The following is a 14397-nucleotide window of genomic DNA, read 5'->3' as shown; positions in this document are numbered from 1 at the left end:
AGTGAACACAGCATCCATGGGACCAGCTGTTGTCCTGACTGTGTACTCCGTGATCTCATTGAGGAATTAGACCCACAGTTAGGACAGCTGTTTGATCTTAGCCTCACCTCGGGTAACGTACCCAAGTTGTGGCACCACGGCGACTGTAGTCCCTTACGCAGGGGCAGTGCCTCCACTGACCCTGGTTATTACCGTCCCATTAGCATGAGATGCCTTATCTGGAAAGACATGGGGAAGGATCATACTGCAGCCCATAGATGACGACATAGGGGACCTGCATACTTTGCATCCAACCCAGTTTGGCTTGGTCAGGGGCAGATCATGCATTTAAAACCCACCGGAAGGCTTGATAAGACTGGATAAATCACCTGATACATTAAAAGCAAGAAAAATGTTTATTTAAGCTCAAACACTAGATTTCTTGCTTTTAACGTATCGGAGTGATTCTCTAGTCTTCGATGGTTACTGGAGAGTTGCCACCTAGTTTTCTTTAAGCAAGTAAGGTAACTTTTAGTGTGATGCTGCAATCGGGTACTAGCAGATAAAACCTAGAAAATACGGAGAAAAGAAAATAAGTGCATACAATAACATTTACCACAATCTATACGAAACAAACTGAAGAAGCTGTAGTGAGCACTGTATGAAGATGGGAACCCGAACAATGAATGTCGACGGAAGAAAAACAGGACTGGAATAGAGCTTTGCACAGCTTTTTAAGGTAGGTGAATGCAGAGGGTGCTATTGCTACGACGTCAGGACTGATGTCAGAAAAATGGGAGGGGACTAACTCAATAATTGACAGTGCTTCCTCTTCGGACCGAGGCAAAACTGCTATTTCAAGAACAAGCCAGTGCCCCTTTAACTGGGTCATTACCATACTTGCTACTGATTTCTGTGCAAAGCTTTGCATTGATTCCATACATCGGGACAGTTAAGTTCACTTCCTTGCTTGACTCATTCACTTCTTAGTCATTGGGAAATTATATTGTTGTGTTGTATTCTGTGTATTGATTTATTTATATTTGTTTACTGGGTAGAGCACTAATTAAAAATGACCACTTGCAGGCTCATCCTTTGGATGTCTAAATGTCAGTTTGGGTTAATACCTTGATAGGCAAGCTCCAGAATCATATCTTTTATCATAATCTCACCCAAGTGATAGCACAGCTTACATGTCCAAACATGCATATTACCAATGACTTACTATTAGCCAGGGTACTAACCAACATTCACCATACCTCTTACTTGAAACACACTTCATAGTGGTATGCTCTTTCCCACTGGGCCTTTAAAAAGACAGAAGTTACCCCATTTGTAACTGCTGAAAATGTCCTTCTTATAAAGAAATCATCGTCATCATCATCTACAGCATCATCATCCCCTTTTTTCCATTTTCGATATAAGGCTATGGTATCAACTGTTACCATCTATTGTTATTCAGTACCACTCTCTTTTGCTTCTTCAACAGTCATGGCTAACTGTTTCAGGTCTTCCCTCACACAACCCAGCCACCTCTTTGTAGGACACACCCCCCCATTTTCTTTTTCCTTCTTCCTGTCTGTCCCAAATCTTCTTAACCAATTTGTCTTCTGCGTGACTGCACATGTACACAAACCACTGTAATCTGCTCTCTTTGACCTTCTCTGCAATTGGAGCTACTTTGGCTTCTGTTCTTACGTCTTCATTCCTTCAGATGTCCAGCAGTCAGCATCCTGCAATTTGTCTCAAGCAGGTCATTCTCATCATCTCTATTTTCTTCATCTGCCCTGCTTTCACTGCCCAGGTTTCTGTACCATGCAATAGTAGTGGTCACACAACTGTTTTGTACACTTTACTTTTCAGCTTCTTTCATATTTTTTGGTCACACATCACCTCCGACAGTCTGTTGCCTGAAGCCTTCTTTGATTCTCACTTTGATCTCTTCATTCAGACCTTCTTTCTCCTCAACCACACTTCCCAGGTACTTGAAGCTGTAACCTGTACCCATATTTTCCATTTTATCAAATTTTTAGCTTCTTCTAATTCCACCCATTTGCTGTCTCATCTGTCCTCAGTTTTTTCCGGTGTGCCTTCAGTTTTGCATTCAACTGCCCTATCATTTGGTGAAGTTCTTATTCAGAGCCTTACTGCAATGCCACACTCTCTACATACAGAGACTTTGCTGATCTGTCCCCTCCAACTGGTTTGCTGATGTAGTCCATCATCAGTATGAACAGCAGTGGGCCCAGAGCTGAAACTTGATATCGCCGACTACTGCGAACTGCTTTGTGAGTACAAACACTGTTCATACTTGTATCATTGTGTCCTTATATATAATCTGCACTAATTCTACAATGTTTCTGGGACTTTGAACCATTGCAGAACTGCCAAAATCAGCTTTCTTTTCATGTTGTCATGTGCTTTCTCTATGTCTTACAATACCCAGTTGGACCCCCCCCCCCATAAAGAAACATGATATTTTAATCAGCTTATTTCCATTGACTGCCCTCCCTTTCACTCACTTTCTAACTCAATTGTTGCTGGTCTTGGTCATATGCAAAGTCACATCTTTTATTACTGAAATCACCCAACACAGTCAGTAGTTAATGTTTTAGTCAAAATTAATTAGAAAACTTTCTCAGAAACTGGACAACTGTGAAAACTATCACTTCTTACTTATTACCGAGTGGTTTGTAATGTGGTTGCGATAATATGCAAGTACCGTTCACAGTGTATACGCTTTCAGTCGGTTAACGAATTCAAAAAAGATGTACATATCATTCCTATGCCATGTATACACAGTCATACTTCACCTTCCTTTTCTGAATAGTCTTTTCAGACAGTCTGTTTCAAAACAAAGATTATAATCATTCCTGATTCTCTAAGCACTCTTCAATTCCTAGACTTTAGTTTCTCCCCAAATATTTACATAGATAACAGTGTGGTCTGTGCCTATGGTGTGAGAACAGGATATGAACCTTAAGGATATGTTATGAATCAGTCATTACATATTCTTGTTTTGTCTTACAAACATTGTTTGTCTCAAACACCCACTTCCAACCATATTCCATATATATAATACACACACACAAATATATAACATATATGTATATGTATATATATATATATATATATATATATATATATATATATATATAAACATACAGGTATATGTATTTATGTATGTAATGGAAGTGGATTTACATGGATTTCTGGCATATCTTTCTCCTACATGCACACATATACAGACGTGTGTGTGTGTGTGTGTGTGTGTGTGTGTGTGTGTGTGTGTGTGTGTGTGTGTGTGTAAAGACAAGAGTATAAAATGTGAGATCAGCAATTAACAGATTAGACAGAATCCATCTTTGACACCTGATTTTTACAAAAGTCACTGGTTGTTCATAAAACAACTAAGACAGAGAAGTTGCTTATGAAGAATAACACGTCAGAGTTATACACATCAGAAGAGATGTGATGACTGCTGCTGCATTACTGCTGCAGCAGAATTCAGAAACACACGCACAGTCATAAACTCAGGACAAGTCACACTCAACAGACTGAAGAGCATCTGACTGTGCTGTAGTCCTACAGATAGCGCTCCTATGAATTGCTGATGTGTTCTTTGCTGAAGTTCCCTTATTAAAAGTTAACATAGCACATTTTGCATCAGCATGCATTTTCTGAACAATAAAAATATGAAATTGCAATGTCTGGATTTATGAGGCAAATTCAAGAACAATTTGCAAAATACGGGCCAAATGGAAAGTACAATTGCATATGTCATATCCACAGACAAAACAAAATTGTTAATTAGTAATAATGTGTTGAGCCTACAAGCAACAATACCCCCCCCAAAAAAAAAAGTAAGCTGAGGCATGTTCAGTATATATAATGTGGTGCTGTATAAACACATGTATGTGGAATTAGCTTGTCAGGTAGCAGGTTCTCTTGAGATATTTTTGTATTGGGTAAGCAAGCCAGTGTAATGAAAAGAACTATCTTTTTCCATGGGTGATTCAGGATCATTGCCTTGGGAGGGTGGCCTAATGGTTAAGGTGTTTGCTTTACAAACACAAAGTGCAGGGTTTGAGACTCACAAGGGATAATTGGCTAGGCTTAAAATGGCTTGCAAGGGCAATTAGCCTAGTACGAACATATGAAATTATATGAAAGTGACTTGTGCCTACTGTACATGCATATGCTGTCACATGGAAACTGCTGACATCAAACCATGAACTGAGGCAGCTCCTTACCAGCCCATAGCATTAATCCTCAGTTTTCATTGCCAAACATTTGGCATAAATGCTTCTTGGTTCAGTCTGTGTCCAAAGAAGCAGTTACATGAACAGTAATAATACAATGTTACTCTTAAAACAAAAAAGCACAGCAATGTATGGTACTGAATGGGACACACATCAACCTCTTTGCTGAAGAATTGGACATAGCCAAAAATATGTGTGTGTAGGGTCTGCATTGGTACAAAAATAAGGAACCATTATCCTAAACATTATTCTAACTGATTTAGAAAGTTAATCAGCTTTGCATCAACATGCTTTTCCCAAACAATGAAATGCATGAAACTCTTTTAACATCTGGCATTACTGACTGTAGTCTTCAGTATTGTACTAGAAAATTTAAATATGCAGGACAAACAAAACATGAAACAGTAAGAAAGACATTCAGCAAAAGTGTGCAGAGTTGAAATGTATGCTGACTGGGGCTATTGAGTAAAGTTTAGCGCTAATAACAAGCTAATTGCCGAAAACCGTTTTTTTTGTGGCTAAAATTTATAGTTAAGGGTTTTAAATGCATTTTCTTTTTCACTTAGATGCAAAGTCTTGCATCTGTGATGCAGCAGATCTAGCTAATGACATTCAGAGCGCACAAGTAAAAGTAAAGAAACACCAGCTCACAGTAATTACCTCGCACTATATACTTCAGCTCCACTCTTCTAACGTGTGCTGTCTTGAAATGTTACTTGCATTATCAATCTTTGAAGGCAATGTCTTTCTTAACTCATTACAGCCGGCAGCACTTCCAGGCATTTCTGCAGTTCTACTTGCTGTTGCGCTTTCGTTCACGGCTGGCATCATGCCGATGCATTTTTAAAGGGATAATTTAAAAAAAAATGGATCGCTTCTTCTCGGGCAATGTAACCTGTCGGTATTAAAAAAATGCCCACGAGGCTAAACAAGTTCCTAAAATTGTTTTGTTCTGAAACTGTACTTAATCATAGGATCATATGAATGATGTGAACCTATGATCCTATGAACTGCATTTAATGTTTTGGGGACCTGTGGCTGCTATTAACAGTTATTCACAACCAATAATTGCAAAACGTAAATTTTGAAAAAAAAAAACACTGATGTTTACGAGTTATTCTGCATTTAAAAAAACAGTAGGAACTACTTATGGAATTTTCGAGTTCACGTGGGGAAAGTAAACATAACTGGGACAGGGAACTCAGGAAAAGAAAAAAATATGTGGGAAGGGACTGACTGTGATGTCACAAAATGGGAGGTAGTTAATGCTGTGGGTGTCAATGTTTACGTTTCGGTCCGAGTCAAGAAACGTGAGTTTAGAAATGAGCCAGTGCCCCTTTAACAGTGGGTCTACTCCTAGGAGAGTTAATGTAGTAATGTGTAGAGCTGGTCACCTTCACAAACGGTATAAACATGCAATATGTGTCATTGAGTTTTAGGCTATGTTTCAAGCACCACTTACTTGGCTGATAGACACTCAGCATCGATATTTCCATCCATCCATTCTTCCACTGTATTGAAGCTATTTCAGGTTAATGTAGATAAACTAGCTGGTGTGGTGTCATAACAAAGCATGGTGGAGTCATCCGCATATGGAATGCAGGTAGGATCTGTGATGACTGAATGAAGGTCATTGATACAAACGGATAAAAGAAGGGGTCCTAGTATCGAGCCTTGGCGGACTGCAAATGTGATGTATAGGCAAGATGAAAGCTTGTCCTGCCATAGGACCGCCTTTTGCCTGCCCTGCCAGTAGGATTGAAACCATTGGAGTGCATTGTTGTTTAAGGAGAAGGCCTTCCCTTTAAATAAGGTATACTTATATATATAAGGTACCCTATTTATAAGCAAGTTGTCGCCAGCCATGTCAACGTACCCTATTTATAAGCAAGTTGTCATCAGCCATGTCAAAACCCTTGGACAGATCGAGAAAGACTGCTGAGGATAGTTTGTTATTGCAGTTGTGGTTACTGACATTGGATAAAGAGAGAAGGGCAGAAGTAGTACTGTAATGTGACTTACAGCCATGCTGAAAGTTTGACAACAGCTTCTTCTGTGTGCGGTAGTGCTAGAGCTGTATGTGTGCACACTTCTCCATACTTTTAGCTAGAGTTGACAGAATAGCTATGGGTCTGAAGTTTGACAGTTCAGTGCAACTGCCTCCTTTATGCAGAGGTATGACATGGGAGAATTTCCATTTAGTGGGTACTGTAGCTTCAGATATAGCTCTGTTGATCAATATTGAGATGGGCTATAATAATTGGTGTCATCAGACATTTGCACATACTCTGCTGGGAGTAGGTCGGCACCCAGGGTAGAGGTTCTTACTTTCTTAAGTAGGCCATGAATAAGCTGAGTAGGAATGTTTAACTGTACGGTCAAGATGAACACAGTCATAGGTGTGTAGTAGGCTAATGACCCTGGAGCCCTAACCCACCGAGCTCATAGTATTACCCTGTCATCATGCCACCAAACCTTACATCACTGCCTCTGGCAAGTAGAGACACGTGGAGTGATCCCTGGGGTAAATTTTCTGTTTCCCATCAACTCATCAAGATTTATTTTGTAGCAGGCCAGTGAGGTACTCTGACATGTATGGGAATTCTATTAGGAAACATGGGCAGTGCCTGGGTTATGAACCTGTCCCTCAAGCACATAACAATTGTAGTAATGAGTTTGAGGTCTCTGTACTCTGTGGTGTGGCGGGATTTTTTATTTATTCAGATGTATCATTTCTAGCAGGGGTTGGGTAAGATGTGGATATGTAAGTCAAACCGAGATGACCTCTAAGTAGTCAATATGAGACAGAGAGAAGTTGAACTTTAAATAGTCTGTAAAATGTAGGAAAAGTGTTTCAGGCCTAGGATCCTCTGTAACGTAGTTTTGTGGTCTCTGCAATTGTTGCAGGTGCGCATTGAGGCACATGACATATACGGCATTGTACGATTGGTCAAATTAGGGAATACTAGAGGGAGACAATGATCTCTTTCTTCCTGGATGCAAAAGCCTTAGTAATGAGATGCACCACATGGAAGTACTTTCTGACCGCAGGGGCAATGTGCTGGTCACAAAAATACGTTGCTGTCAACATTTCTTTCTAGAGCTCTTATAATGCTTTCTGTGTTCAGTCGATGTAGTAATTCATGGGAACTCGGTGATTCCCAAAGGGGATGACGACACATTTTTAGGCACTGAGCTTAAGGCCATGGTTCTGTTGGTGGTGTCAAAGGCCTTTCTGTAGGATGTCAACATAAGTTGTGTAGTTAATAGCTCGAGCTTGCAATAGTCTGTGAACTTTATCACCCAGAGTACCTTTGTGCAGGTCTAGACTTATGAGAAGTAGATGATGAGCAGTAGAGGACCCATGGCCGATCCCTGTGGAATTTCAACCATGACTGGTCAGCAGACTAAGTATGAATCTATTTTTACACAAGTGTCTTCGATCTATGAGCCAGTTTGCAACAAACCAAGTTATATAGCGGTTGATGCCTATTTTGATTGTGTTAATAATTGCAGAGTGAGGAATGATATCAAAGGCCTTGTCCAGATGGAGATAGGCTGGATGCACTGCCTTACCTTCATCCACAGCCATGGTGATTTACGTAAAGAAGTAAACCAGGTATCACAGGCATGATCTCCCTTTCACAAAGGCAAATCACATGGGGTCTGCAGTTTGGAGATTTCAACAATATATGTTAATCATGTCCACGGCAATGCATTCCATAGATTTAGAAATGTAAGTGTGGCTAAGGGGGGGGGGTCGATAACTACCAGGGTCTATATTTGCTCACCCTTTCTGTAGTGTGATGACCAGCAGTGCACCATTCATTAGGGACAAAACCTGAAAAGATTCTGTGACTGAAGAGGGCACACAAATGTGGTGCCAGTTCACTCTGTAGAACACAGCCAGGGATGTTCTCAGGTCCCATGGTAGCTGTATTTATGGTCTTGCTCAATGCAACAACAACCTTGTGCTGCAGTAATGCTGTGTACCTGCCATTCTTCCGGTATTATGATATGTGTTTTAGGGGTGGAGAGAGAGGGGTATAGTTGCCACTGAATTTGTCTGCCAGTGTGTTGGCAATATCTGTTGGCACAGTATAAGAGCTGCCGTTCTGCATTATCTCAGACCAATATCTGGGTATTGGCATGTAGCCTATTGATTTAGGTATAGAAGGGTTTGTGATTGTCTTTAGTGTTTGCTGCAATTCAGCCATCATAGCTGGCTTTTGAGGATTTGATGAGGTTTTAAAACTTTTTGATGAGGCGAAGATGGAAGTTTTAGCACTCTTGGGACTACACCATATTCTGCAACAGTTTCTTTCTTCTGGTGTTGAGATTATTGATGGAAGGGCACCACCAGATTGGCTGACTTTATTGAGTTTAAATGTAACACATACAAAACTGTTGTTAAAATATTCAACAAAACAAGCAACTTAAAAAGAATGAGTAATAACTCCTGGTTTGAATATGATATCACATCGAATGAGTGAAATGGTGCAGCTAACCCATGCTATGAATGTCGATGGCTGTGTAAGATTTTGGGACAGAGATGCAGTATGGAATGGTGAAAGCATAGTGGGTGAGAAATGATGAAAGGTATGCAGTCAGATCAAAGGCACTGTTACTTGTTTTGTCAATGAAATATGCCTGAGACAGAAATTCTAGTTCCGCTGTTGTGTGAGACAGACCTAATTACATATTCCTTTTGTTAAATGGAAAGATGAAACAGAGTATGAGTGTGGAAGAGGGAATGAAAGATAAAGACAATCAGCTTCCCAGGTAGCCAGCTTCCAAGAATATATATATTTTTTGATCTAACCCTGTTTGAGTTGAAAGCAACCCCCTGTGGTTTCTGAGTGAGGACTGCATTGAGCTGTAGACAGTGTCATGGACAATGTGGATTACACCAGTATGAGTCCTACTTTGTGCATTAACTGGGTTGCCATTACCAAGTCTCATTATCATAAATTCAGTAGCTGCATTTATTCCAAAGTACTTAAACAGATTAAGCAGGGTGACTGAATAGACAGACATTTAACTGTTATGCATACCATTGTGGTGCCGCCACCACAGGAGGTAGGTGTTTCTCTATTCAAAAGAAAATCATATGCCCTTTTATCATGATACTTGAATTTTGCATTCTTTTACGGTGAGGTCCATAGCCACCACAGTGTAGTAGACATACTGTTTGTTATCAGATATCCATGTATATAGCAGGACTGATGTTTATTTTTGTATTATACATGTGAGTACAACTGTGGGTAGACTGATATCAATGGACAGTTGGAACAAAGTACAAATAATCAAAATATACAAATGGAATAAAACAAGGGACACAATAGGAAGTCATTCAGCTGTACATGTCGCAACCACAACAGATAGTTATAACTGTGTATCAAGTGCAAAGATTAGTGGAGCTAGGAACTGTTGACAAGTCAGTTGAATGTATGAAACGATTTACAAAATAGGTGCCATTGTGTGAAGTAATGATAGTAAAGCCATGGAGTGGTGTGGTGTGGTGCTAGGAAGTATAACAATTTGAAAACATGAATGCTACAGATGGAGATGGCTTTCTGGCATTTGGCACCTATGGAACTGGTAGAGTGGTGTTGCTTTGTGAGGGATCTGAGGCAGTAGTGCCATCAACTTCACAGTTTATCGTGATGTACTTGTCTCGGGTCAACATTGGGGTCATGTACTTCTGCTCTTTGGTAGTACACCAATAATGTCAGACCTGCATTTGGTTATATCGCTGAAGGAAGATGATATGTGAGGTAGCTGACATGATTTCAAATGCAGAGGTATAATAAAACTTTCCCCATGTCCATATTTCTTCATTTCAGTTCTTCCTACTTTTGGGGAATACTTGTTCCATGAGGCTGTGATGTATACTGTGGTAGACCTTTTACACTAAATCATTAATTTTAGGAAGTATTCCATAAATTCAACTTTTATTTGTTTAAGTTGTCACGTAGTAATCTTGTGTTTTTCAATCCACCTCGGTGATCATAGTGTTTGTGTTGTAAATATTTACATACTTGGATACTTTGCGTGTATTTCTCTTCAAATGTCTTGGAGAAGGTTAATGGTATTGATTACATTTGCTTGCTCCTTTGCATAGATACCGGGAAATTCTGGGCTTCTTGCATAATAGTAGTTCTTTCTTATCCTCAGTAGTGCACCGCACCATCTGTATCACTCTTTTCTAGTGTATCAATTTTATATGGACTACTACTTTGACAGTGGGGTAGGGGAAGCCGCCACCTGAATGTCACCAAACAACAATGTTGGAATGTTTCTGCGTCTTCATGATTCTACACTGTGATTTTTACCTGTCCTGGAAAATGTGGGCATAAGAGTATTGTGGACTTTGTTATCCTGGGAGTTGTGTACCCAGCAGTCTGCTTTTTAAATTTTAACCTATTTTGGTCCATGTAGAATACACTGTAAACAGCAGTGTCACACCAAGTGAAGTATACCTTATTTAAAAAAAAATAATTGCATTGCGAGCCAGCATCGTACCTTTTACTACATTCCACTGTTGCTGCTTTTGGTTATTATATGTATTTATAGATTCCAGCAGTTAGTTGTTACACAAAATTTTCAGGAAAACAATGTCATGCTCTTGCAACCCACTTGAAGAATTAATCATTGAAGGCTGCCAGTGTAATGGTCCATAGAGTCTTTTTAAGCCTGGCCATTCATCGACCTGTTATTGTAATTGTCAATGCCCAATAACTAGAAAGACGCTGGTGTAGATCTGGGCCTTCCAACAACTATAAGCTGCTGCTGTGCATAAAGGACAGAAGTGACAAGCATGGGTGAAATTATGATTTCCCATCAATCAAGTTTTTGGGATAGGCTTAAAGAAGAGGTCTGTTTCACATAAATGGGTAGTATTTTTCCTGGAAAAGGGTAAATGCTAAAACACACAGCTCTTCCTCAGACATGTTTTTCTTATGTCACAGACAAGGTTTAGATTCTTATAATGAGTAGTTCTTGTGCTGTTTGTTTTGTGAAAGTGTACCATATCAATCATGAATGGATGTAAGAAGGTCTTGGAGGCTCGGTATAGATTGGCCCTCAGTTGTCTGTAGGAGATTGAGTACAGGACAAGTATGTTTGGATTTACACAGATGTCATGTTATGTACACCCTGTATTATTTACACAAGTAATTTGTGTGGACAACATAGCTGTTGAAAAGGCCGGGCCACTGACATGATATAGAGTCTATACATTCTACCTATAATTGAGTTTAGTGTACTCAATTATAGTTAGAATGAGGGCTAAACATATTGGGACTATGATCTCCTTAAGTCTAGATGCCATCACATAAGTTGCAACTTGCCTCACAGAGAAGGATTTTATCACCACTGTGGACACATGGTGATTGAAGTTCAGGTTACTGGCAACCAGAGTTGAGAATGCCCTTCGCAGTAGGTCTACTCCTAGGAGAGTGTTAACAATGTAGTAATGTGCAGGGCTGGTGACCTTCCCAAAAGGTGTAAACATGCAATGTATGGCATTGAGTTTTCGGCTATGTTTCAATCACCAGTTACTTGGCTGTCAGACCCTCATCATCGAAATCTTCATCTTTGCAGGAATCAGTCATTGCACCCAATTTGCAGTTATCTGCAGATTTGGTAACCCCAAGACACTATGTATTTCATATGACTTCAGAGAGAAGTGTATTACAAACGAGAGAAACAAGTGCTGATTGCTGTGGAACACCACTAGCAATTGGCCCTATTGGTGTAGGTGTATTCCCCCACCGATACTACGTGTCCTACCCATGAACCAGTTGACGATCCATCGTGTTCCTGAGGGATTTGTGTATAAATTTTTAAAAATGACTATAATACTTAAGTGAGGTAGTATAGTGAATGCCTTTACCAGCTCATGGTAGGCACTAAACAATTTTTGTCCATCATCCATGGCTCAAGTGGCCTTGTGAATGTAGTGCACTGGATTTAGTAGCTGCAATGTACCCTTGACAAAACCAAACTGGGATCAGTGCATTGTTTGAATATTTCCTGTGTATTTATTAGATCCATGATTACTTTTTCCATGGACATTTTGTTTTTATGAGTAGTTGCCCACAGCACCCAGTATCAACCTACTAATACCTCAATACTTACTAGTCTCATCACCCCTTATAATAAGCTTAAAACCCTCTGCTCAGCAAATAAAATACGTGTTCACATAACTAAAACCAACAATAAGTTTGGTGACTCTGTTCTCTAAAACTGTTGGGAAAACCTGGAATGTACTCCTAATGAATTGACTTCACTTTCCACAATAACACATTTCAAACACAAACTGACATTATACCTCAGAACGCATTGTTTGTGCCCCTGTTCTAACCCTGACTAACTTCCTCAACCTATCACTGGGTTCTGGGCACTTATTACTATTTCTGTACTAAGTAGTGGTTCCCTGCTAAGCATGCAGACAGTATGATCGTGTAACTTAAGCTAATGTCACTAAGATCATCTGCCTTATGACTTCACTAATATGTTATGTATTGATTGTTCTAGTAGTAATGTAATGTAGTGTAATGAATTGCTAAATCTGTATTGTACCTGCATTAGTAACATCGGTAATGTAGTCTTAATTATACTGTGTTCTGTGGAGCTTTTCTCCAGGGGCCTCTACTGAAAATGGACATATATCCAGTCGGACTAGTCTGGGCAACAACTCTAAAATAAATATAATAAAATAAATATAGTGCTTAGGTGTAGTTTTGGAAATTGCTGGCACTTGCTCCAGAGGTGGAGGGGGCTGTGAAGCTGTGAATACCATGCCTCTGGAGTGTGTCATAAGCTATAGACAAGTTTATAGGTCTGATCCCAGCTATAGGGGTAGTGGAAGCTGGTAACTTTGAAAGTGACAACTTTGTGGTCGGATCTTACCAGGGAACTTGATAATTAAGGGATGCTGCAATGGTTATGCATGTTGTTTATTACCAAGTCCAAGATGTTATCGTCCATGTTGGTGTAACTAATAGTTTTTCCCATACGCTACCATTGACAAATTCAAGGAATGGTTGGGCATTTGTGCTCTGGCATGCATGAGTAGTTCTTCCCGTGTATGTTTGGGAACTTAAAGTCACACAGGATCAGGGAAAAGGATTAAATCATGATAGATTCAACAAGTCCAAGCAGGTGGATTGGGTAAATTGAGAACTATTTGGGGGCTGGTAGATAGGTATGAATTGATTATGGGTCTTGTCAATGGTGATCTGTACCTGGAGTTTCACCTTGGCATTATTACAGTTTGAGCAGCCTTTGGCTTTACTTCTCACAGTTTGGGGTGTGAATGTATGATCGGGTGAGAAACCCGGTAAGGCTGACATGGTATCTGCTGTTTGGAACCAGGTTTATGTGACTGCAGGGATGTCAGCATTTTACAGGGTTATGAATTCTGAGTTCAGTGTCTAGTTAGGACTACCAGCATTTAGCAACATGAACTCTAAATGGTGTTTTGCTTACATTTCTGTGTTGCTAGTTTTTACCTCCTGAATTTTCATAAAAAAGGGCCACACGTCTGCAGTTTCTTAAGGGGAGCTATTCAGGACAACATACTGTAGTGTATTGTGATGTCCCATAAGTATGCACAGTCTGTCAATTGTAATCGAATTGGCCTAAAAAGCACATCAAGCAGCACTGCTGTATGTGACATCTACTATCTGTGTAGTACCAACTATAAAGTCTAATGGAGTTGAAAAGTCATTGAAGTGTATATGCATGAAGGTAATGGATGTAACATGGACTTACTGTACAAAGCAATGAGTTAATACCTTGCTTAAAATAATAAGAAAATAAATCATAATTTGTAAGACCATTAATGAAAAATAATTTATGTATATATGTATGGATTTATTTATTTAATTATTTATTGATTTTACTGTTGCATTTGTTAACCGGGAAAATCCAACTGGACCAGCGCCATTTGCAATGGATGCCCCAGTGAAAAAAGACAATGTGAAAATACGAAAGGTGAACAAGATATACAAAGTAGTTACAAGCATGGATATTAAAGATTATCTATATATAGTGTAACACATGAGTGGAAATGAGCATGACTGAAGATCAGTTGAAAACAGTTAAAACAAATTACATTTGTTCTACAGGAGGACAAAATGAAATCAAT

This window comes from Protopterus annectens, chromosome 1.part0 (assembly GCF_019279795.1).
Source record: "Protopterus annectens isolate FY-2018-M chromosome 1.part0, PAN1.0, whole genome shotgun sequence".
Taxonomy (NCBI): Eukaryota; Metazoa; Chordata; order Ceratodontiformes; family Protopteridae; genus Protopterus; species Protopterus annectens.
The sequence above is the reverse complement of the archived record's forward strand: the minus strand, read 5'-3'. Positions refer to the sequence as shown.